Source organism: Mya arenaria, chromosome 9 (assembly GCF_026914265.1).
Source record: "Mya arenaria isolate MELC-2E11 chromosome 9, ASM2691426v1".
Lineage (NCBI taxonomy): Eukaryota > Metazoa > Mollusca > Bivalvia > Myida > Myidae > Mya > Mya arenaria.
Window position 1 is genome coordinate 72,230,831 of NC_069130.1, and position 27,931 is coordinate 72,258,761.

Consider the following 27,931-nt stretch of genomic DNA (forward strand, 5'->3'; position numbering starts at 1 on the left):
AGCTGGCCAGTTCATTCTCTCGATGGTAGCATTTTCCAGAAATTGGTTTGTGATGTTTGCTCTGTGTGGGCGCGCATCATCATCCATAAGAATGAAATCAGGACCGATTGCACCTGCATACGGTTGAACATAAACGTCCAGGATCTTGTTACAATAACAAACAGCCATCAACGTACCGTTTTCAATTACGTGTAAGACTGTTTTCCCTTGCATGCTGATTCCGGCCCATACCATGACTGAGCCCTTGCCCAAACGGTCATGTTCGGCGACACAAACTGGAGCAAAACGTTCATTACGTCCCGTCCACACTCTGGAACGTCAATCTGTAAAGGCAATACAAAACTTTGACTCGTCTGTGAAAAGCACTGTGGTCCATTCGTTTAACGTCCATCCAACGTGTTGACGTGCCCAGTCCAAACGCTCCAGGATGTGGTATCGGGTCAATGGGATGCGAATTGCCGAACGTCGTGCCATCAAGCCAGCACTATGCAAATGATTTCTGATGGTTTGCGTTGAAACTCTTACATTTGTGGCGTTTTGAAAGTCATTACGTAACGAAATGGCGTTACGCAAACGGTTACGTCTGGCTAAAACCGCAATGTAACAATCCTAAACGTTAGATACAGCCATAGCACTACCACCACCATGTCGATGTTGAGTGTTTCCATTCCTTTGATAACAATTCAACATCCTGCAAACTACACTTTGTGACACATTCAGGTGTTCTGCCACAGTCCTCTGCCTCAAGCATTCCAATGCCAACAATTGCATTTCATCAGGAGTTAAACGTCTTCTGTTTGGCATTTTGAACACAATGTGGTAGATAGTCCGAGTAAAAATCGAATACACGAAGCGAAAAACAAGAAATGACCACATGTTTAAGTTGTTACATGTATGCCAAAACGCCTTATTTCTTGTGTATGCAGTTTTCCGTGCCGCCCATGAACACGCTGGTTACTAAGCAATACAATCAAAATCATCGAAATTCAAGAGGCCTATGAAGGGATAAAACTAATGCTTTGAAATTAAATAACCATGCTTTTTGGTTAGGTTTTTACAAATAACTAATCAAGTGATCCTTATCAAATTTTAGTAGTATATATATTGAAATTCGTTGAATGGTTCCAGCCATCAGTATCCAAGTTTTATCACTCGTTTGCCACACTATTTTGTAATAAAAACATTCTTTTTCTAAAAAGTGCATTTTAAAAACCATGAACAAGTCACTTTAAAAGTGCGATTACGAACAGTTTCACTGAATAGTTAAGCAAATAAATGAAATCATTTTCTGACTTTTCATTAGAATATAGCATCATTAGTTTTCCTGTAACATTCAACATTTTCTTTAAGTGTACATTGTACAAAATTGCAGTTTCAACGATTTGTTCCCTTCTTCATGAATGTAATTACTTATGTTATTATATCTCAGTATAAACTCTAAGATAAAAATCATTATAAGTTGCAAAAATACAGGTCAATGCCTTATAGAAGTCGATTGTGGTGGAAGTGGTCATCCACATTAGAAGGACTGCGCAGCTGACTGAATGGTCATACACATTAGAAGGACAGCATGGCTGACTGAAGCGGCCATCCACATTTGAAGTACTGCGCGGCTGACTGAAGTGGACATCCACATTAGGACTGCGCGGCTGACTGAAGCGGACATTCGCATAAGAAGGACTGCGCGGCTGACTGAAGTGGACATCCACATTAGAAGACTGCGCGGCTGACTGAAGTGGATATTCGCATAAGAAGGACTGCGTGGCTGACTGAAGCGGTCATCAACATAAGAAGGACTGCGTGGCTGACTGAAATGGTCTTCCACATTAGAAGGACTGCAGGGTTGGCTGAAGCTGTCATCCACATTAGAAGGACTGTGTTGTTGACTGAAATGGTCTTCCACATTAGAAGGACTGCAGGGTTGGCTGAAGCTGTCATCCACATATGAAGGACCTGAGGGCTGACTGAAGCGGTCATCCACATTATAAGGAATGCATGGCAGTAAGGGGTCCCACCAGCCCAAGCTGATAACGCTGAAAAATATTAATGGATATATTTGAATTCACTGGTTAATCAAAAATGTCTGTTGTTGACTCCCTTGTTACTTTAAGCTAATACTTGATATTCAATTCTTAGCAATTAACACAGTTTACAGTTTATTAGTAGACAAACAGCTATCATTGTTTAAACCAGGAGGAAACAACTACATTTCATAATAATTTACTGTTCAAGTTTTGACTGTACTACAGCAGTTGGCATTTTACCTGCCTGGTGAGTTTAGAAATTGTTTCAACACCAACAAATTTGTCTGTGTTATAACAACAAGAGGCCCAAAATGGCCTATGCTCTACTGGTATGGCTTTTGTGGTCATATCAATCCAGAGCATGTATGTATGGGTAAAAGGCAACAGACATATAGTTTATGTTTTGTGTTTGGGTTACCTGAAAACGTAGCACGTTCAACATCTGAGCCCAGAAAGTATTGCAAGCAGATTAGTTGCATGAACTATTTTAATATGTGCCAAGTAAAAGTCATCTGACAAAAAAAAAATGCTTTCAAAACTGTACTCATAGTAAAATTTTCTAGAGTTTTAAAAGTTAAAAAAATTTGGTCAAAAGGTCAAAGTCAAGGGCATCCTAGGACAGCATTGATCAATTTGAACAAATATTCACAATCAATTGTGCTGAGATGGATGCACGAACACACAAAAAGATTTTCAAACCTTTCCAGATTTATGTTTACCAAACCTGTGAACCCTGGGTGTGGCCAGTAATGACACCAGGTGCATAACTTAAACATTCACAACCAAGCAAAAAGCAAATTGTCTCTCAAAATCCTAGACTTGCAAATTGTCTCCCTTAACTATAGACTTGAATTAACATATACATGTAAACTTGGCTAAAAATAGAATTCGCTCATGCAGACCTGGCTAAAAATAGAAAGCATTTCTTTAAAACTTTCATGGCCCATAATCAAGGCATTCATGGGCGGATCTTGCTGGTTTTCGAAAGGAACCAAGCTTTAATGGATATCTAGATACTGTACAAGTTTCATCGAGATATAATCAAAACTGAAGACTGTATCGTGTTCACAACCAATTGTTTACACAATAGCATTTTTTTATACTATCAAGTGCCATAATCTAGGCATGCATGGACGGATCTGGCTGGTTTTCGAAAGGAACCGAACTCTAATGGATATGTAGATACTGTACAAGTTTCATGGAGATACAATCAAAACTGAAGACTGTATCTTGTTTACAAGCAATTGTTTACAGACGCACGACCGCACAGACGCACGACCGCACGGATGCACATACTACGTACACATTACCATCGCATAAGCTCTTCTGGCCTTTGGCCAGTAGAGCTAAAAACTGTTTTCATTATTTTGATAGATCTTTTATCATAATTATTGTTATGCAATTTAATGAGTATTGACCATGTAAAGTGACAATTTAAGAACACTTTATCTGTTGATTTAACACCAGAACCAATATGAGGATAATCATCGTACGCTTACAATCCCTATCTATAACGTCCATGTGACACAGTCATGGCCGCATCTCTGGGGTCATCTCTGAATCCATCCACCCAAGAAACAAGTCCTGCAAAATATCATTTAAAACTACATTTATGTTTCTAAATATGATATAAATCATGTGTAAACTTAAAAACACTATCAATAATGCAATATATACATTATTAAAAGCTACCTTACTTGGGGAAACATAAATGTTTTTAAGAACAACTTAAAGGGATAATGTGAGTGACCCGGAAATCATTTGGTTTATGATGTGCCACACCTTTATGCAATTTACCTTGGCCTTTTTTAGATTATTACTTTTCCTTATTTCTAAGAGTGTACATGTAACTAAAAAAATAAAACTCTTCTTTCCTTCTGCTATGAAAAGCAGTACCACAACAGTAATTTAAAGAGAGTGATTCTCATAGCATTGATAGATTATAGGCTCTTGGACAGCAACATTGTCTGAGAAATGGAGATCAGACTAAATTTAATATTTCTCCAGAGAAAATTAATGGATTTACATGAGTTAAAAAACATGATATAGCCTTTGTGTTATAGTTGTTCCATAATATCCCCTGTTTTAGTCCCCTCACACCATTCAACATGTGTTTTTAGAGCTTTATGATACATTTACTTTGAATTTTCAATAAAAAATCATAGATTTCCATATTTCAATAATAATAAAATACAAATATTTGCATTCATTTAGCACATATTGTAAATATACAATCACTAGCTTCAAAATGGTGATTAAAAACAAACATAAATACCTTATAGTGTTATAAAACACTGTTAACTTTCTTATCCGTCGCCCCCCTCCCCCTTTTTTACATCTTAAACTCAATGAGGATGACATGGCAGCTTTAGCGCCAACTTATCATTGAGCACAAACTTAAATGTGGCACTGAAAATCCAAAGTCTGTCAGTAAATGGCCACTATAATTTCAACTGCATGGTTTCTTCATACAAACCTGGACAAAATATTTCTCAGGTCTATAGTGTGGCTATTGGAAATCATACTACCGGGTAGTCACAAGTTAATAATGTGATGGGTCTAAATGCAGGCCAAAACAAACTGTGCTGGACTGGTGCCTACCTGTGCAACACAAACTTTGAAATTGAATGTCCAGGTGGCCCTGCCGGCATTGCTGTATAGCAAATCTGCAAAACACTGTACTGGTAATGTCTGTAAGAAAGCTGACCCACAGCAGCATCAGAATCTAGGCAAATTAATAAAGCCAGAGGTGCCAATTGGAGCCCAAATATGTTTTGAAATCGCACACCAAGCATCTCAACAAGAAACTGCTTGAGCACTAGCCAAGGACATAAAGACATAAAAGATTTACTGCTTACCTGAAGTTTGTAAGGCTACAGGTGAGTGCTAGTCTGGAAACTGCAGTCACTGTCTGGACAAGTCTCTCGTCTGTGAGGGAAAAGGTGGCTTCAGTGAATGGTGGTACCACTCAGCATTTCAGCCCAAACATGACATCGAGTACCTGAAATTGACAGAGAATGACTATGCTTGAAATACGACTCAGTAAACAGGCAGTTATGAGGGTATCAGATGAAACTTCCAACAGAAGTGCGAGGTGTTCAATTCAGGAGTACTGTCGACAATACTGTTACATGTAAATCTGTCAAGAAACTTTGCTAGTTCTCTGTGCAGCAATTGCAAAGGTGCTTAGCTCTGTTAAAAGATTATGTGTTCTTACTGATTATGGATTTTTAAAAGGGCTTGAACAGAAAGCATAATATGAAAAGCTTAGAACTAGGGATGCAAACAAATGGCAAAATTAATATTTGATTATCAAAATACATCTTTTAGAAGTTGTAGTAAACTGTTATTATTATTTGCTGTTGTAATAGTCGGGGCATTTTGACCTACTTTGTCAAAGCCAGTATGCTCTGAGGACCCTGATTACCTCAAATGAGCCTCTGAAAACATTCCCATTTTCAGAATAAAAACACAATACATTTTGAACTAACAAAAACCAAAATCAAATAATTTCAATTCCACTGCCTTCATTTGCAAACAATGTTAATTTAGATTGATCTCTTATCTATTGCTTAATGCGCCAATGGAGGGTCTTTCCATAGGACGAGTAGCCTCGTTCTGGGATTGACCTCTACGAAATATAACTATGAAAAAACCAACTCGGAAACTAGCATCATATGCGGATTTTGACTCATAGTACATCAATAGAGGAAATATACCTTTAAATGCTATAATATACAGTCTCATTTCAAAGCACGAACATTATATCGAAAACATGGAAAACAGTAACAAGAGGGCCATGATGGCCCTAAATCGCTCACCTGAGTAAAAGAGTTTAACCTTTGTTATTAATATAGCTTGTTTCTCAAAGTATATTGAACAAGAGCTGTCAAAGTATGTGACAAATGCCCCCCAATGTGACATTGATCTATGAACAAGTACATAAAAAGGTGATCTTGCCTTTATGTGTCAAATACATATTGCAAGTTATATTAAATTTATGTCCTCATATTCAGCATTCCATTGTGAATAAACACTTAGTGTATCTTTCACCTTAGAGGTAGGGACATGGGTCTTGCACACGACACATTGTCTTGGTATGTCGAAAACATATGGCAAGTCATTTTAAAATCTGTCCATATAAGAGTAAGTCACAGCGCGGACACGACAGCCTATATTTCCTTCAGGTTGACATGGCAACCAGGGTTCTGCATGGAATTATTTTTTTTGAACAATTTTGAAAAAGCACCAATCAAGGATCATTCCTATGAAGTTTCATCAAAATTGTCCAAGTGGTTTAGGAGAAGAAGATGATTGTAACCAATTGTTGACACTTTTCCTTTAGGTTGCCATGTCAACCAGAGTTCTACATGGAATTAATTTCTTTGAACAATTTTGAAAAAGCACCAACCAAGGATCATTCCTATGAAGTTTCATCAAAATTGTCAAAGCGGTTTAGGAGAAGAAGATGATTATAACCAATTGTTGACATTTTCCTTTAGGTTGCCATGGCAACCGGGCCAAACAAAATTATGTGAACAAATTTAAGAGAGGTCCATGCAAGGACACTTCAAACCAAATTTGCTGAAGATCTATCAAGGGGTTCATGCGAAGAAAATGTTAGGTTTTTTTTACTAATTTTAGCTCTGGTGGCCCTTAAAAGGGGCCAAACAAAATTATTTGAAAAGACCTGACAGAGGCCCATGCTAGGATGCTTCAGACTTGAAGATCCATCATGCAGTTAATAAGATCAAGTTGTTTAAAGGTTTTTCTTTTTTTTGCTCTGGTGACCGTTAAAAGGGGCCAAACAAAACCATTTGAACAAAGTTGAGAAAGGACCATGTAAGGATGCTACATATCAAGACAGTATGGAGTCATTCTGACCTTTACTTTCAGAGGAAAAGATGTTTAAGTGACAAGACAATGTAAAAACAAATGACCCCTGAGCAAGGCCAATTTGACCCCGGGACAATAATTTGAATACCTTTGGTGTAGGTCCACTAGGTAACACTATGTACCAAATATGAAAGCTCTAGGTCTTATATTTTGGAGAAGAGGATTTTTAAAGTTTTATTATATAAGACTATATAAAAATATTGAAAACCTAAGCCTATGAACACGGGGCGTGGCCAATTTTGACCCCAGGGCTAAAGTTTGAACAATCTTAATAGTGGTCCGATAAACAATGCTTCATACCAAATATCTAAGGCCTTCGCCTTTTGGTTTCGGAGAAGAAGTTTTCATCATATACATATATAAGGAAACCCATGACCGCCCGGGTGGGGCCATTTTTTGACCCCAGGGCCAAAGACTGAACAATATTGGTACAAGTCAACTAGATGATATATCATGCCAAATATCTAAGCTCTTGTCACTACTTGATTTTACGTGTGTATCTATATATGTATATTTGTTATTAATTGTTGTATGTGGCCATATTGAAAATTGGTATGTGTACTAAATATGTTATCCAGTTTAAATTAAGACGTTACTTGTCTTTGTGAGTTCGGAGAATATTTTTTAAGTTTTCACAATATAGAGAAAACCCATCAGCCCCGGGGTGTGGCCAATTTTGACCCCAGGGCCATAATTTGAACAAACTTTGTAGAGGTCCACTAGACGATGAATCATGCCAAATATCTAAGCTCTAAGCCACGTAAGTTCAGAGGAGATGATTTTTGAAGTTTTCACTATAAACATATAGAGAAAACCCATGACCCCCGAAGGGGGTGGGGCCAATTTTGACCCCAAGGCCATAATTTGAACAATCTTTGTAGAGGTCCACTAGACAATGAATCATGCCAAATATCTAAGCTCTAAGCATGTAAGTTCAGAGGAGATTTTTTATTTTTTTTAATATAAACATATAGAGAAAACCCATGACCACCCAGGGGCGGGGCCAATTTTGACCACAGGGCCATAATTTGAACAATCTTTGTAGAGGTCCACTAGACGATAAATCATGCCAAATATCTAAGCTCTAGTCCAAGTAAGTTAAGAGGAGAAGATTTTTGAAGTTTTAACTATAAACATATCAAGTATATCCATGACCCCCCATGGCGGGGCCAATTTTGACCCCAAGGCCATAATTTGAACAATCTTTGTAGAGGTCCACTTGACGATGAATCATGCCAAATATCTAAGCTCTAGTCCAAGTAAGTTCAAAGGAGAAGATTTTTGAAGTTTTCACTATAAACATATAGAGAATACCCTAACCCCCCGGGGCGGGGCCAATTTTGACCCCAAGGCCATAATTTGAACAATCTTTGTAGAGGTCCACTAGACGATGAATCATGCCAAATATCTAAGCTCTAGTCCAAGTAAGTTAAGAGGAGAAGATTTTTGAAGTTTTAACTATAAACATATCAAATATACCCATGACCCCCCGGGGCGGGGCCAATTTTGACCCCAAGGCCATAATTTGAACAATCTTTGTAGAGGTCCACTAGACGATGAATCATGCCAAATATCTAAGCTCTAGTCCAAGTAAGTTCAAAGGAGAAGATTTTTGAAGTTTTCACTACAAACATATAGAGAAAACCCATGACCCCCCGGGGCAGAGCCAATTTTGACCCCAAGGCCATAATTTGAACAATCTTTGTAAAGGTCCACTAGACGAGGAATCATGCCAAATATCTAAGCTCTAGTCCAAGTAAGTTCAGAGGAGAAGATTTTTGAAGTTTTAACTATAAACATATAGAGCATATCCATGACCCCCCGGGGAGGGGCCAATTTTGACCCCAGGGCCATAATTTGAACAATCTTAGTAGAGGTCCACTAGACGATGAACCATGACAAATATCTAAGCTCTAGGCCAAGTAAGTTCAGAGGAGAAGATTTTTTAAGTTTTCACTATAAACATATAGAGAAAACCCATGACCCCCCGGGGCGGGGCCAATTTTGACCCAAGGGCCATAATTTGAACAATCTTGGTAGAGGACCATTTGGTGATCCTACCTACCATATATATACAGGCCTAAGCCTTGTGGTTTGGGAGAAGAAGATTTTTAAAGTTTTTCCTTTCCATTGCCATGGCAACCAGAGTTCTGCATGGAATTCAATTCTTTGAACAATTTTCAAAGGGGACCACCCAAGGAACATTCCTGTGAAGTTTGGATGAAATTGGCTAAGCGGTTTGAGGAGATGTCTTTTAAAGTAAAAGTTTACGGACAGACGACGGACGGACGACGGACAAATTGTGATCACAAAAGCTCACCTTGTCAATATGTGACAGGTGAGCTAAAAAGCACATGTATTTTACCACATTATTGTAGCACATGTCATTTATAGCATCACACCGATTACAGCAGTGTTGCACAGCTTAATTTGCAGCCAAGGCAACACATTTGTGTGAAGGTCGGTTCCTTAAATAGATAATTGGCAAAGGCATTAAAATTTTACGAAAATGATAGAAATATTTGATGTCACTTGTATAATAGCCAGTTGTTGTAAAATGATGGGGACTTTAGTACCCGATGATATGTCCCTAAGTGACATATGAAGCCTGTATAGTGTATTGTTATCACCTCTGGTGTAATGGGCAAATTGCTTTAATTAATACAAGACAAAAAAACTTTGCACACAGCAATAGTGTGTAAGGCAAAATATTTTTATTCCTTTTATTCAATAACAAAACATCGAATATTCGAATACTGATATAGACATTTGAATACCAAATGTTTGATCGAATATTCAAATATTTGTTTGTATCTCTACTTAGAACGCTACAGACATCAATGATTTTACAATACCTGCAAGATTTAAAAAGAAAACATTTATTTCTCCAGTCTTTCATGGCCTACACACCAATGAACAATACAGCCTGTCCCTCATACTCTCCACATCAACTTCCAGAACCTCCAGAAGGTCATCAAGCATGTTGTCAATACACGTGTCACACCCTGAAATAATATGTGTAACACTTTGAAAGTATATGCATCACACACAGACAATGCGAATGTCCGTCGGACAGTCGGACATGTCCGGTATATTTCCATTTTGACCGACGAAACTTTTGTTTTGGTCGGTCACAATGTCCGGTGAAAAATTACAGTCAGCACCATTTAATTTTCGGAAAATTTACTTTCAGTTTCTAAATAAATGTTCAGAGTTATTTTTAACTATTATATCATGATTATTCAGCGTGTTAATCCGTGTATCACTATTTGTAAACCCCGTTTCGACATGTTTCCGTAAAAGCCGATAAAACGCGTAAGGTTCCGATTTCAGCTCGTAATTTAATACTTTTATTTTACGGAAATGTTCGGAAATTACAAAATTCCGTATGTATTTATTTTCGGCGAAGTGGTTCCCGGCAATCGTTTTAATTTAGATATGATGATTAATATACTGAGCTGACTTTCTTTCCGCTCTGTTTAACTTTGCCAATAACAAGAAATCTACTTTCATTTTTGCATAAATGTTGTGCCTGACTTGTAGTACAATTCGTTACATTTTATAACCGTACTGTATCTTTAATTTAAAGATGAATTAAAAGAGTAAGATCTAGCTGTTCCATGGGTAGACAAACCATATATGAGGTTTTTTTGGGAGGCAAGGGAAGAAAAAAATTATGACATAAGATCCGAATATTGATTTTTTTTTACATGATATTTAGCTTTTTTTGTAATTTATTATAGAACTGTAAGACAAATCTATCCAAATAGATCTAAACCTGTTATAATGGGGATTTGCAAAACTTATTTAAAAAAAAAGATGCTTAAAATCAAGGTTTCAGCTGATGTAACCGAATACTGTTTGTAACATTGCGACAGGTAAAAATTTGTTGCGACAGGTAAACTTAAGGTGTTTACCTGTCGCAATGTCCTGTGAAGAAGAAAAAGTTTTCGGGTTGTCTGCACACACAGTAAGTATACGTGTCACACACAGCATAAATAATGTTTTATAAATATATCAGCTTTTCCAATAAGATCTGTCCCAGAGACCTAGTTTTTTACCCTAGATGACACACTTTTTCATCTTTTTATGACATTGGTAAAATATTTGACTTAGTGATCTAGTTTTTGATCTGAGGTGACCCATATTCACAAATGTTTAAGACACATGAAGACATATACTCTGACCAAGTTTCATTTTTGAAAAAAAAAATGAATTTTTATGACCGTCACCTTGTGACCTAGATTTTGAGCGGGGATGACCATATAAAAGAACTTTCAAATATTCTGACCAAGTTCCATAAAGACTCGAGAAAAATTGTTAAATTTATGACATGGAAATATTTTCCCTAGATTTAACCTAGTGACTTAGAATTTGATCCAGGATGAAAGATATAAAAAATAATCAAGATATTTTGCAGACAAATATTCTGAACAAGTGGTTATATTTTTCCTAAGATTTGACCTAGATTTTGACCCTGGTTGTCTCATATTAAAAATATGAAAGATATAATGCAGACAAGCATTCTGACCATGTTTCATCAAGATTTGATAACAATTGTTGAATTTATTAGCATGAAATATTTCTTCTAAAAATTTGATCTAGTCACTTAGTTTTTTACCCGAGATGACCAATATTCATATGTATTGAAGATGACATGCTGACAAATAGTCTGAACAAGTATGATAACAATTGGGAAAAAAAAACTTGATATTATAACATAGAATAAAAAGTAGAATTGTTAACACCCGCCCGCTTGCCCGGTTTTCGCCGGTGAAAAATCCAGCTAAAAGGTATTCAACAACTGTTATATACCGCACAAAGCATAAAATGAGGCAGTCAAAATTTACCGTAAAGAATGAATAAAAACTCTAATGCTCAACTATTCAGCTGCTTTTCGGTGTATGGATTGAAAAGTTTTGGCAAAATATGCATGGATCACTGTTTGATTAGATTTCAATGCAATACATGATGTGCCGAGATATTTACATAAGTCGAAAAAGGAGCAGAATGCTTGATAGAGTTACCTCCCCCTGTGTACAGGGTGGGGGCATGTTGGTTAACAAGCATGCAAAGTTTCAAAGACAGATGTCATTGGAATTTGAAAATATTTGAGGTGGTAGCAAACTTTAATATAAATTCTAAGTCCAAAAAGGGGCATTATTTTGTTAAAATGCTTGATAGAGTTACCTCCTCCTGTGTACAAGTTGGGGCCATGGTGGTGAACAAGTGTGCAAAGTTTCAAAGACATATGTCAATGGACTTTGAAAATATTTGAGGTGGTAGCAAACTTTAATATAAATTCTAAGTCGAAAAAGGAGCATAATTTGGTCAGAATGCTTGACAGAGTTACCTCCCCCTGTGTACAGGGTGGGGGCATGTTGGTTAACAAGCATGCAAAGTTTCAAAGACAGATGTCATTGGAATTTGAAAATATTTGAGGTGGTAGCAAACTTTAATATAAATTCTAAGTAAAAAAGGGGGCATTATTTTGTTAAAATGCTTGATAGAGTTACCTCCTCCTGTGTACAAGTTGGGGCCATGGTGGTGAACAAGTGTGCAAAGTTTCAAAGACATATGTCAATGGACTTTGAAAATATTATTTTCAAAGTAAAAAAATGGGCATAATTTTGTCAAAATGCTTGATTGAGTTACCTTTTCCTGGTTGCAGGTTGGGGGTATGATGCAAAGTTTCAAACCCATATGTCAATGGACTTTGAAAATATTTGAGGTGGTACACAAACTTTAACATAAGTGGATACGCCGACGCCGACACTGGTGATTAGGATAGCTCTACTTATTCTTCGAATAGTCGCGCTAAAAATCGAAATCAATGGTTCTATTATGCATACCATATTTAATTTAAAAGAAAATTGCAGAAGAAAGGTATTTCAACCTAATAATTATGAGAGGATAGTTTATCACTGTAAATCTTTTAGGACCCACCAGTCATTTAATATTTGTGCATTCTCAGCTATTGAATACACAGTTACAATCTTGTTATCAATAATTAATAATTTCCATTAATGCATTATTTAGAAAGTAATTAAAGGTTAATCACTAAAAAATGTTTGTTATACATGTGTATGTACTGACTTTAAATATTAGTGTCACTATAGAGTTTCAATTCAATCTCTTTAGAATTTTCCAAGACACGGCCAAAACAATCACAAATTATGAAAAAAAATACTTGAGGGGAGATAACTTAATTATATTCGTAAAATGATTATTTGTCCACTTCACATTCTCTCATTGCCATCTATCTATGTACCTAGTTATATACCATTCTATTTAAAAAAAAATCCAAGATATAGTTACTAAATGTTTCTAAGGTTATTTGGCTATTATACTAAGACCGGCCATCTTATTGAAATAAGATTCAAATCAACCAAGCTATTCCTATACTTTGGTTGTTATCTGAAAATGTATAAATAATGCTAAATGTTTTTTTGTTTTTTTAATTTTCTCAAAGAATTATATTGATTACTACAAAAATTAAGTTACTAAAAGTTAAAAAAAAAAGGCAAGAGATTTATACCGAGTAGTGAGAACTGAGATCGGTGACCTAGTTTTTTTTACCCCAGATGACCCATATTCAAACTTGAGTTAAAAAGTCATCCAAACAACCTTTATGACAAATTTCCAGGATATTTGGGCTGAAAACGTGAGTGCTAACTAGGTTTTTCATATTTCGGCAGTGTCCGACCTAATTTTTGACCCCAGATGACCCATATTCAAACTTGAGCTAGAAGACAAATTTCCAGGATATTTGGACTGAAGTAGCCTCTAGAGTGTTAACAAGATTTTTTGATTTTGGGGTATTGTGACCGAGTTTATCATACCAGATGACCCATATTCAAACTCGTCAAAGTATTCACTACTGGGACAAACATCCTGACTAAGTTTCATGACTTTTTAGGCAAAAATATGATCACTAGAGTGTTTACAAACTAAGTGTGGACGGACAATGAATGACAGACATTCATCGATCCTAATAGCTCACCCTCAGCCTACAGTTTAAAATAATCATTTCTTGCGATAGCAGCAGTACAAAACCCAGGAATGACTCGGACAAGAAATAAAGTAGTTTATTTTTATTTGATTATTCTGTATTTACCTGCAGCTCCCCTGCAGCCATATCTAGGTTGTTATGTGAATCATTGAGCTGTTGTGTGGACTCTTTAAGGGATTCCTTAGTCAAATCTTCCCCGAGTAAGATCTCGTCGACGCTCATTTCAATCTTTGGTTTTGTGTTGAGGATTAGTTCTGCAAGAATGCTCTTTGCCTTGGTGGTCGTAGCTGCTGAATTCTCACTGTTTACCTGTTAAACAAATACTGAAGAGTGCATTTGTGTTCTGTTCTTATTGAGACTTTGGTAGTATAGTAGGTTCTCATATTCATATTTTATTTAATCAACCACAAACATAACAACATAAACCTTGTCCAAGAAGGTCATATTTATCTAAGGCATCAGCAGTAATTTCAATGACATGCCTGCTTTGGTGAACTACCTTCATTATAATAAGGTGTTAATTTTGGAACTACAGGAAATATACATTTAACTTTATCCAAAGATTTAGGAGTTGTGTCCATTGACCTCATCAATATAAATTATCACTTGACACTGCAACACACAATGCCAGATTCATAGGCGTAAGTGGTAAGGCCTTCCTTCAATTCTTTACTTTTAAACCAAACACCTCATTTATTCCATGTTACCAGTAGAACTAAGAGCCATTGGTTGACCTCTTCAGTATCACCAGAGACTGTGTCACGGAAAGTCGGAAAGTCGCCTGCTTCTGAGGTGTCAGTTGTAGAGCCTTTACACCTTCTAGTACTGTAATACAGAAATCTTATCAGGGGGAACTCTTAAGGACAGTTTGCATAAGAAGCAAAGGTTTAGTCAACTTTTTTTACTTTTTTTCTTCAAACAAAGTTAGTTTTTTTTATCGTTTTTGTTTTTTTATCGTTTTATATCTTTAAAATTATTTGTTTAAGGCCACAACAAATTGATCATTTGTTCGTCGGATTTGCCGCACCTAAAATTCGAAAAACAAAAAAAAATAAAAAACTTTGTTTTTGCGCCCGCACTTACTATTTGGCCGCCCATATTATTTTTTTTGTTTACTTCTGAATTTCCTCTATTTTCTGAAGTTATTTTACTAAGAATTTAATCCTTCAACGTCAACTTCGCCTTTTTTGAAGGTATTTCCATGCTTTACATTCTTCGCGAGCAAAATTTCCTCGTGTCAGGACAAAATCAGGTCCGGGTAACCGCAAAACAGCCGATATTTGTTGACAGTCTTTTTTGTCGGGAATATTTTGCAGGACGCACCGTCGTTATTTATTTCCGGTATTAATTTTCGGGTTACTTTCAGTTTTCGTAATGTAAAATACACGTTTTAAATGAAAATCAGTGTCAAAGTCAATGGATTACAGTCTTCAGTAAACAACAACAGTTTCACAGCGTCGAAGTCAATAATTATCTATGTGTGTTTTAAGTAATTCATTGTTTTGTACTCAAAATTTTGTGTTAAATAATAACTAAATCGGATTTTGAGTGCAAAACTTATATTAAAATACACGGACACACGAATTAACACAATTGAACATGTTTTGGTGAGTTATTTTTTAAATTTTCTAAAATGCATTTCTCAGTTTTCATATAATCATAATCGTTATAAACAGATAAAACAGATAAAAATAGTAGGACTTGTAAATGTTTTAGAAACAGCCTGTACATTGAATTTATGAACCATTTAATCCACGCCCCCTCCCCCCCCCAGGTCCTGGGGTATACCAGGGATAGTCGGGGAAATGGGGGAATATTAAATAAGTTTTTACCTTCCAGGTGGCCCCACAGTGCCGGGTGAATGCAGTGGATATACCCGGGGTTGGCTGGACTGAAAATCAAAGTCCCCGCTATTCCCCGGACCTTGGGGCGTGGTTACAATTGACTAGTGCATTACATACACATGGACAGTATAAAAAAACATCAGTAAAATCAGAAAATAAAACCTTTTATAAGTAAAATGACTGTTTTAATTTTCTCAATTCTTCGTTTTTATCCACTTGTTTTCTTTGATCCATTTGTATAAAATGGCCTGTAATTAAAGTGGCCTGTTTCTTATGGGCATTGGTTTATACTATTTTTTTTAGCTCGATTGTGACGAAAGCTGATAGCTTATAGAATCACTCTCGAGTCCGTTTCCTGGGCAGAAACCAGTACTGTGTCCTTTTTTGAGAAGCTATGAGAAAGTACCCTGGTGGGGATCGAACCCACAACCTCTTAGGTGAGAGGCGGACACCTATACCACTAGACCACTCTCACCCTCTTATGGGCATTGAAGCTATGGAGGCCGACATGATATTCTTTTTCAAGGCACGGACCTATAAACCATAGGTTCGGGGTAAAGGCGGGTTCTTTAAAGGGAAATATCTTTATTCCACCACCTGCTCTAATATAATGACTGGTGCCACATTTGCAGATTTGTTTGATACTGCTTCATTTATGTTGTCCCGCAATTTAATCCACAGTGTCTTTTTTAGATATGTTCTCTGTGTTATTTACATTTTCAATCTTCTGAAATGTCAAAGTCACTAGTAGTTGACACCAATTTAATCATGTGCTTCAAGAGGTTCAAATTTAGACCTGACCCAATATTTAGAAATGCTAAATCATGAATAACTCTTACAAGTCTAAAATGTTTTTTTTTGTAATAGTAAGTTACGGAATTAATACAATAGTTTTCTTTTTGGTCTTCGAATAATTGTATGTTACTATGAGGAATGTTGTCTTTACAATAATCCACGTTTAAATTGAAGTTAATAGTAAAGCACTGGACCTTATTGCCATTTGTTAAATACTGAGAGAGATTTTCATGTCACTGTGATACAATCAAAACCTTTTCATTAATAACTGAACATATGTTTGCAATTAAAAAGCATTTCTTGACATAATTGTATGATAGATTTGGTAACAAATATACTTTTTATTTTTTTTAATTTTTCGCCTTGCGCTCGCCTCTGATTTGCCTTAAATTAAAAAAAAAGTTTTTTTTTTTTTTTTCGCTCGCTCGCTCCTACTTTTTTTGGGCAAAATCCGTAGAACAAATGATCAATTTGTTGTGGCCTAAATAATAAATTTGATTTCAAACATTTATTCTTACTTTAATTATTTGAAATCTTCTGTTTTGCATTTCTACTTCCAACAGTATATGTTTTATATATACATTAATTTTGAAACTAAAACATGAACTTAACGGCTTAACATGGGGATTGTAATTTATTAAAATTCATTATTTCCCAAAATAATTTTGAATTTCTCTCAGGTTCCAAGTGATTTCATAAAATACTTATTAGTATGCAATAAACAAGCCACATACACATCTCAGCTTCTTCAATGCATTAGCAAGAGTGTTGTTCTTTCCAGTGAAGTTTCAGGCTTCAAGTTTGGCAATAATCCTTTCTGAAAGGCTGATGTATGTCTCGGTGTTTGTCACTTTGATCCCCTTGTTTATCTGCTGCAAGATTCCATTGAGGTAGCTGATAACAGCTGCAAGGAAAAAAATCCGATAAGCTCAATCTCTTTAATAATTTCAGACTTCACATAGATTTTAAAAGAAATATTTTTAACAATCAAGCTTCAATACAAAATGTGTTTGTAAATATTTGAAAATATGGCAGAAAATGCTGAGGTTTTTTTTAGGACGACAATATTATGTTGAAATGACAGAGTACAGAATGTTTGTCTGTTGCTTTTTTGCATAAAAGCCCTCATCCACCTACTAAAAACCACTTCACAAGTTTTTTCACTTTTTCCTAATTATTCGGAAAAATGAAAGAATGCAAAACATGTAAATGGCTGATAATACCAAAAGCAAATGTAAACAGTAATATTTCATTAAGTGATGCAGGGACAATAACACAATGATAAATACAGGGACAAGCCCAGTAGTTGAAAATTTAAACAAGAGGCATATCAGTGCCTGTGCTCCACTGGCCAAAAGGTTCAAGCAAAGACCACCTAACGAACATTTTCGTCAAGTTTCATAGAAATACAATCATCAATTTTTGAGGAGAAGTTATTTAAAAATATTTTTTACTTTAATAGCTCTGGCTGCCATGTTGTGCAGTGGACCGAAATGATTTGGGCAATTTGAGTAAAGGAGCACCAAACAAACATTTCTGTCAAGTTTTATCGAAAAAAGGTCATCGGTTTCGACGACAAGTCGTATAAAGTTTTTTTATTTTTTAGCTCTGGCAGCCATGGTGTGCAGTGGACTGGAACCATTTAACAAATTTTGGTTAATGACCACCCAAGGAACATTTCTGTCAAGTTTCATCAAAATCTGATCATCGGTTTCTGAGGAGAAGTGGTGTAAAGGTTTTTCCTATTTTTAGCTCTGGCTGCCATGTTGTGCAGCGGAACGGAACCATTTGGGCCATTTTGTCAAAGATTTTGTTGAGATGACCCTTGTTATTAAGTCTCATAAAGATTATGTCAAAATTGTGACGCAGGCAATTTGTGGACTGACGATTGACTAACATGTAATCTTGTCTTGTCATATGACAGGCGAGCTAAAAATTACAAACCATTGTTTTCCAAATGGAAATGGAGACGTTTATTATTGTTTTTTGCGACTTTTAATGGCGACACGTCTTTTAAATAACCCGTTACCGATGTCATTTTCACGTTTTCTTTTCGCAGCCATGCTTGTTTTTCCGCGGGAAATTATCTGGAAATCGACGAGACGTTCCGAATAATCGCTGTCACTAAAAACCGACAAGAACCAACAACAACAGAAAAGAACCCTCAACCTGAAGTAATATAAGCATTTACTGTCTTTTTAGTTTTTAACTTAAGTGATATCGATTTTAATCACTAGTTACTGATTATCAAAATATATTTATACAAGCAGCATTCAACACGCATCCACTTAGTCCTGCATAAGACCATCTTTTTTCACTTCTGATGTGATGTCGGGTCTTTTGCCACTCGCGACACGTTGTCGCTGTTTAAGATATAAGTTTTTCCTTTAAACTATAAATATCGACCCAAAATAATGCTTAAAAGTTAAACAATTAATAAACATTTAATCTGAATAGATTATGAAGCAAATATCTAACCTGAACAAGAACTGACGAGATAGAATCGACTTGGTGTTTCACTTACACTTTTCGGCCATTTAAGTTACTAAAAATAGCTGTTTCATAAACTTTCAGAATGTCACTTAAACGAAAATTAATGTTCAGTCTATATATACTTTCCTATGTATAAATGTAAGGTTTTTAAATTGATCTTTTTGTGAGAACTTTATGCTTATATGTTTACTCATAAATTATTATTGTTTAAAAATTATTTAAAGATGCTATACGTGAAAAATTAAGACATTATTTTTTTTTCTATTAAAGGGAGGTAATTCAGTAGTAAAATGTTATCAAAGCTATTAAAGTATGGCATTTCTTTTCTAACCATGTTGATATTATTACAGTCTATTCAAGCAAGATGCCTTTTGTTTTTACATAGTACCCATAGGTTCTGAAAAACAAGGAGCACTATTCCCAACAGAAGGATGTCACTCCCTATCACTGCATGAGCATCATAATAAAGAAATGTTTACTCAAACTGCAAGCTGCTCAATTGAAATAGGTATTTACCTCAAGCATACAGTTTTATAATGTGGCAAAATAGTCGGACTACTAGATTGTCATTCGGACTAGTAAAATATGCCATTATGCTAGTCCAACTGGCTAGTAGGTTAAAATGTTTTTCGTGAAGACTGCCGACGAGAAGTCCTTAAAGGTTTTTCTATTTTTAACTCTCGCAGCCATGTTGTGCAGCGGACCGGAACCATTTGGGCAATTTTGGTTAAAGGGCATCCCGATGAACATTTATGTAAAGTTTCATCAAAATCTGATAATCGGTTTCTGAGAAGATGTAGTTTAACGTTTTTTTCTATTCTTAGCTCTGGTGCCCATGTTGTGCAGCAGACCAGAACTGTTTGGGCTATTTTGGTTAAGGACTACCCAAGTAACATTTCTGTCAAGTTTCATTGCAATACGATCATCGGTTTCTGAGGAGAAGTCATTTAAAGGTTTTTCTATTTTTACCTCTGGGGGCCATCTTGTGCAGTGGACCGAAACCATTGAAGCAAATTTGATAAAGGACCATCCAAGGAATATTTCTGTTAAGTTTCATCAAAATCTGATCATCGGTTTCTGAGAAGATGTTCTTTAAAGGTTTTTCTATTTTTTTGCCCTGGCAGCCATGTTGTGCAGCGGACCGGAACCATTTGAGCAATTTTGGTTAAGGACCACCCAAGGAACAATTCTGTCAAGTTTCATCAAAATCTGCCTATCCGTTTCAGAGGAGATGTCGTTTAAAGATTTTGCTATTTTTAGCTGTGGCGGCCATATTGTGCAATGGACCAGAACCATTTGAGCAATTTTAATAAAGGACCACCCAAGGAACATTACTGTCAAGTTTCATCAAAATCTGCCGAACTGTTTCAGAGGAGATGTCGTTTAAAGATTTTGCTATTTTTAGCTCTGGCGGCCATATTGTGCAATGGACCGGAACCATTTGAGCAATTTTGGTAAAGGACCACCAAAGGAACATTCCTGTGAAGTTTTGTCAAAATCCGCTCATCAGTTTCAGAGGAGATGTCGTTTAAAGTAAAAGTTTACGCACACACGCACGCACGCACGCACTCACGACGGACAATCTGTGACGACATAAGCTCCATGGCCTTCGGCCAGTGGAGCTAAAAAATGAGCCAAGCAGACAAACACATATTATATATTTCATTAACTGATCAAACAGAAGCTGCAGGGACAAGCCAAGCAGACAAACACATATTATATATTTCATTAACTGATCAAACAGAAGCTACAGGGACAAGCAAAGCAGACAAACACATATTATATTTCATTAACTTATCAAACAGAAGCTACAGGGACAAGTCAAGCAAACAAACACATATTATATATTTCATTAACTGATCAAACAGAAGCTGCAGGGACAAATCAAGCAAACAAACACATATTATATATTTCATTAACTGATCAAACAGAAGCTGCAGGGACAAGTCAAGCAGACAAACACATATTATATATTTCATTAACTGATCAAACAGAAGCTACAGGGACAAGCCAAGCAGACAAACACATATTATATATTTCATTAACTGATCAAACAGAAGCTGCAGGGACAAATCAAGCAAACAAACACATATTATATATTTCATTAACTGATCAAACAGAAGCTGCAGGGACAAGTCAAGCAGACAAAACATATATATATTTCATTAACTGATCAAACAGAAGCTGCAGGGACAAATCAAGCAAACAAACACATATTATATATTTCATTAACTGATCAAACAGAAGCTGCAGGGACAAGTCAAGCAGACAAACACATATTATATATTTCATTAACTGATCAAACAGAAGCTGCAGGGACAAGCCAAGCAGACAAACACGTATTATATATTTCATTAACTGATCAAACAAAAGCTGCAGGGACAAGCCAAGCAGACAAACACATATTATATATTTCATTAACTGATCAAACAGAAGCTGCAGGGACAAGCCAAGCAGACAAACACATATTATATATTCATTAACTGATCAAACAGAAGCTGCAGGGACAAGCCAAGCAGACAAACACATATTATATATTTCATTAACTGATCAAACAGAAGCTGCAGGGACAAGCCAAGCAGACAAACACATATTATATATTCCATTAACTGATCAAACAGAAGCTGCAGAGATAAGCCAAGCAGACAAACACATATTATATATTTCATTAACTGATCAAACAGAAGCTGCAGAGATAAGCCAAGCAGACAAGCACATATTATATTTTCATTAACTGATCAAACAGAAGCTGCAGGGACAAGCCAAGCAGACAAGCACATATTATATATTTCATTAACTGATCAAACCGAAGCTGCAGAGATAAGCCAAGCAGACAAGCACATATTATATATTTCATTAACTGATCAAACAGAAGCTGCAGGGACAAGCCAAGCAGACAAACACATATTATATATTTCATTAACTGATCAAACAGAAGCTGCAGGGATAAGTCAAGCAGACAAACACATATTATATATTTCATTAACTGATCCAACAGAAGCTGCAGGGACAAGTCAAGCAGACAAACAACAACTGTGTTCCTATCTAAAGGCACAAAGTTGTAAAGCCAAAAGGCTTTTTCATATATAAAGAAATAATTGATTTTACTTTTCATAGCAATGACCATAGTTCTAAAATCTTATTGGTTTATATGATTAAAAACCATTTACAACTCCTGGGTGATAACAATTTCTAATCATTGTCTACCCTCCAACTGGGGTTTGAAACCAGGACCATTTCATTCTGAATCTGATACACTAACCACTTGTCCATCACCATGGATAATCTAAGACTTCATCAAATTTGTGAACTGATAATAATTATTAAACACATGCAAGATAACTGATTACTCTGGTCCTAATGGTGTTGAAATACAGATCCATTTGCTGAAGTTCGAGAGATACTGGCTCCAGTGTGATGTTCTTGGACTGGTACAGCACTGAATTGTCCTGGGGCTGTAAATACAAGGCAATTTTCATGACAGACAGACAGACAGTTTTTTTCGACTTGTACAATGTACATCGTCAACAACACATATATTTATAATTATCAATGTCAACATGTATGCATAGTAACAAACAATATAGAACACCAGTATATATACAAACAAGAGCTGTAACTTAGACAGCGTGCTCGACTATTCCGCCGCTTTTCAGCTTTCAATGGTTTTTATGAAACAGCACCACAAAAATGGCCTGCCTACTCTTTTAAGATTTTTTTAAAACAAAATAAGATTTTTCCACTTTAACGGCTTAACATTTTATATAAACAAGAGCCGTCGTAAGACAGCGCGCTCGACTACACCGCTTTGACTTAGAAGTGAATACAATAACGATGTAATATTACCAAGTTAGGTCTCTTAATGTCAAACCCAACTAAAATTATTCGATACAAAAGGTGACTTTGATGCTGCCCTTCCCACCAGCCAGCCCGAACAATGACACAAGCCATTCAAATAACTTGATTTTCCATTATGAAAATGTGGTTGCCTTCAAAGGAAATTAAAAAAAGAATTAAAAAATAATAATAATTCAAGGGCCATAATTTGTATTTAGGCTTAAAGCAGAGTTATATTTCTTGTTGTAAGATGGTCTTAAATAATTTTGAATTTTATTTAGTGCGTTTAATGAACGGTATAGAAGGTTTTTTTAATAAAATCCCAACTTGCCCTTAACTTTTACTTCCCTAAAACTTAAACCTAAGTCAATCAGGGGACATAATTTATATTAAGAATATGGAGTTATGTAACCTCATTGGGTGATGGTCCTGAACAATTGTGTGAAGTATTAGGTCAATTGAATGAAGGGTATAGAAGTCATTAAACAATATCCCAACCTGCCCTAAAACTTTAACCCAAGTTCCATAGTCAATCAGGGGCCATAATTTGTATAAAAGATAATATGGAGTTATCTAACCTCATTATGTGATGGCTCTGAACATCTGTGTGAAGTATTAAGTCAATTGAATGAATGGTATTGGAGTTTTAAGAGAAAATCCCAACTTGCCCTAAAAATTTAACCGGACGCCGACGCCAGGGCGAGTAGTATAGCCCACCTATTCTTCGAATAGTCGAGCTAAAAATGACACAGAGCCAAACTTATTTTAATAATGCTTCAACTAGTCAAATTTATGCTTTTTCTGGTCCACTGATATACAAAGTTAACAGAACTGTTCAGTTTCACAATGTTTTTTTAGTGATCATGTGTTTATAGACAGTCTAAACACCACTATATGCCAAATTATTTGCGCTGGGGACAAATGGAGCAGCAAAGGAAATGGCAAAAAAACACCAAAACTGAAAGATTCATGAAAACTGCTTGTGTTTTCATGTATAAGGTTGCTACATGATGTCGAAAATGCAGCAATAGCATTATTATGCCCAGTTTTAGTGTTTTTTTTGCTTTAAGTATCTGTTTTAAAGGCTTGATTTGACTTAAAAGTAAGAGTATAGCACTTTATCATTGTCTACACTTTACTGCTTTTTTACACCTGATTTGCTATATTAATCTCACTCTTTGGAATCATTTACACACAAACAAGTACTACAGAGTTGACTTACATCTTCATTCTTCTGAAATATTGGATTCAGAGCTGCATCTCCTGTACTCAGATTGCAGACGATATTCCTTTCTCGGAAATCCTTGCCGAGAGCCGGTATGGAATTCCATCACAAGACCACGTTTTGATCAGCATTGACCTCTGTGGCTTCAGCTGTCGGAACCAGGCTGGCTACCAAAATAAACAATAAATTAGTGTTTTTAAAGTGCAGTCTCACAGATTGAATGTTTTGACAACATTTTATTAAATAATTGTCCTGAGATTCGATGAAGAAAAAAACTTTTTGGTGCCAATCTGGTGTTCAGTCCCTTTAAGGCATTTTCAGTTGATTCACGTGTTTTCTTTAATTTATAAAGGGAAAAGGTTCTAATCTCAATGAAAGTTTCCTGCTCACTTTTTATTTCTTTTGCCGTCAGAAATGTAAAGTAACTTCAAATAAATGAATATATATATTCATGAATGATTGACAGTATGAATTAATGAAAAGTAGCAATATTTGTTTAAATTGTGTTGCTGTGATTGTTAAAGTAGATGTTTTTCTAGTTCATTAGCTAAAAATCATATGCACACTAAATCAGGGGCATAGCTGGAACCCAATTTGAAGTACTCCCATTTTTAGTGGGGGTCCGGGGGTCCTCCCCCTGAATTTTTTTGTTTACTCGTGCGATTTGGTGGCATTTGACGCATATCTGGTAACTTGAAATGCAAGTTTTAAGTTAATAATAACTGAAGCAAAAAAGAAAACTGCAAGATCGAGCAATAAATATTCAAAACATATTTATACTTGGTGGAGATGCCTCCCTCCGAATATATAGGATATACAGATGAACAAGTTGCATTGAGGACAAATATCACATATAGTTTGATTTAAACATGGTTCCTTTTTAACATCACAAGCAAATAATACACAAATGTATACATAGTTTATCTTATGGATTTTTTCCCATTCTGAAACATTTTTACACAACAACACACGTTTAAACTTTGAGAACTAACGCCAGCCGACAGTCTTTCCTACGTGCAAAAACATCCACTACGTGCTTAGCGTTGATATCTCGCTCTTGATAAATGTTAAAAAGCCCAAGCCATGAAAGCCTCTTGGTGGTTATCGTACACACACTTTGTTATAATAATATAATTGATGTTTTATTTAACTATACATGTATAACATGTTGACCTTTCAGTATTCTGTGGGTGTTGCCGCTGGTGCGTTAGGCCTGTTTGCTTGTCGCCCCGGGCCTCGAGGAATGGACGGCTCCACCCCAATGTCTCGTGCTGGTGACATAGCCTTTTCGTACAGGTTGTCCCATACTGTTGGATCGTTGCGTTCAGACTGAAATGATATTCGATAGTGACGTAACATTAAACAACGCATTAGTAAAGCGCACGGCAACGTCCATCTTTCTTTTGTAAATCAGAAGATGGGAAAACATTTAATAACATATGACTACAAAGTTCAATTCATATGTACACACACAAGAATTGAATTGTTTCTGTAAACATATATACAAGCTATGAAATTAGTGCACTGTTTATGAGTGACGGGTCTAGGAAAAAAATATACATGGCCATTTACGCCGATGAAAAGTATAACTATAGTCCGACCCAAAGTAAGATCAAGTACACTGGTACATATTGACTTACATATGAAAATTCATGACACAATTAAATCAATGTTTCGAGAATGGCTTGTGAGTGAACAATATGAACATCGAAAGCCTTTCTATTCAGACGTACATTATTTTCAATAAAAAGTGATAAGGTGACAGACTAAGAAATATCACATAATTAGGAAAAAATACAATAAACACTTTGAAGAATATTGATTTAGAGCATTAAGGCATTATATAATTTAAGTATGTTTACTCAAGATTACCTAAATGAGCATAGGAAAGTGTGCAAAGCATCCGCCCTAGCTGCCCAGCGGGTCTCGCACAGAGATTGCAGTTTAGTGCGCCTATCCATCTTGACACGGGCAACTTCATCGTTGTCAAGGTTTTCCTGAAAGCGAAGGAGGCGTTAAGCGGAGTAGTTAAAAGCAAACGCTATTTGTTGTACGGTAGCCATCATGTTCCTTGCATACATTTCTTTTGATGCGTGGATAATAGCCAGGTTGAGGCAGTGGGCTTTGCAGTGTGTGTACACAGCCCCAGGAATACGCTGTTGGATCCTTGCCTGTACGCCTCTTTGGATACCGGACATATTGGCAGCGCCATCATATCCCTGGCCACGCATTTTGTTTACGTCAACACCCGCAAGTTCAAGATTTGCTAAGAAGGCATTGGCCAATGTCTCGCCTGTAGTTGATTCGCACTATGCGCACCCAAAAAAATCTTCGCGTAAATCAGCTCCGTCGAAGTATCTAAGGCACATGGCCATCTGTTCCATAGTGCTGGCATCAGTTGCCTCGTCAGCCATAAACCCGAAGCAGGGTGCACTGTTGCACTTTGACACGATACTGTCTGTGATTTGTTTTCCACAAATGGAAATAAGCTCATTTTGTATATCGGGGCTAAGGTACATAGATCTTGGATCTCGTGTTCTAGATGCTCTTTTAATATGGGATCCTGCTTTGCCTGAAAGCTCAATAGGGCCTGAAAATTTCCCTTATCACCTTCAAGCCCCCTCAAGGCAATGTTCTGTTTTCCACAGAACACTATCACATCTGTTATACTAACAAGGATCTTTCTGTTCTCTTCAACAACCACATTGTATTGGGATGACATGCTACATAGTATGTCTTTTTTTTCGCCCTTCATTATTGCTAAGAAATGATCTGCTGAATCACAGTTAGACAGGTGGGCCTCTGATTTCATGTGGCTCAAAACTACCTTGGATATATTGCTCCAATCTTTCAATACTGTTGTGACTAGTGTTTTCACGCGAGCATCAGGGCCAGCGAACATATGGCATTGGGCGCAGTAGACACCATCAGTGACCACAGAATAGCGTAGCCATGGGTATGACACGAAATACTTTGGTTGAAGGGTGCGAAACCGTCCTTGAGCATACCTTAAATTAAAGATAATGTTCCTAATCAGGTTTGCTTCAAAATGGGCAATACAAATCGTTTTCTACAACAACAACAACAACAACAACAACAACAAGAATAAAATAATAACAACATTAGATAACAATAAATATGTAAAAATAATTTTTAAAAATATATGTACTCTCTCCAGATTCGAACTCGAGTTGATGATTTACGAGTCCTCGACGCTAACCGTTACGCTACAGGGACTTGTGATATGACGTTCATAACTTTTAATTATCTCAAGGGATTTAACCGAATTTGACTATCAAATTGTATTATATTTTTATAAATTCTTGCTCTGAAAAAGTCACCAAATTAACAAAAACACATGCTATTACATTATTTATTTATTTGAATTCCCTTTTACAATATTAATTAGTATTTCAGTTAACCCTTCTCAAAAAAAATACACTTTTTACCAAAACGCGCTTAAAACGCACTAAAAAGTGTATTTTTCCTGCGTTTTTCTGAAAAAGTGTATTTATTATGCGTATTTTTATGAATAACTGCGTAATAAGTGTATCTTTTCTAAATAAGTGTATTTTTTCTGCGTCTTTTGTTAACAGAAGTGCGTTTTTTGTCTGAATAAGTGCGTCTTTTCTAACAGAAGTGCGTTAAAAGTGAATCTTTTAGGTTTTTGTTTTCAGCAGAGTGCGTTTTAAGTGGATCTTTTAAGGGAAAAGTGCGTTGATATTTTTCTGACTACCAGTAAGTGCGTTTTAAGTGTGTCTTTTTGTTAAGAAGTGAATCTTTTACTTTTTTTAATATTAATGTG

General features: G+C 36.1%; 1 pseudogene; it reads right to left on the reverse strand.

The window, feature by feature from the left end:
- Nucleotides 1–1,771: 1,771 nt before the first annotated feature.
- LOC128246544 (zinc finger MYM-type protein 1-like) lies at nt 1,772–26,501 on the reverse strand (annotated as a pseudogene).
- Nucleotides 26,502–27,931: the final 1,430 nt, after the last annotated feature.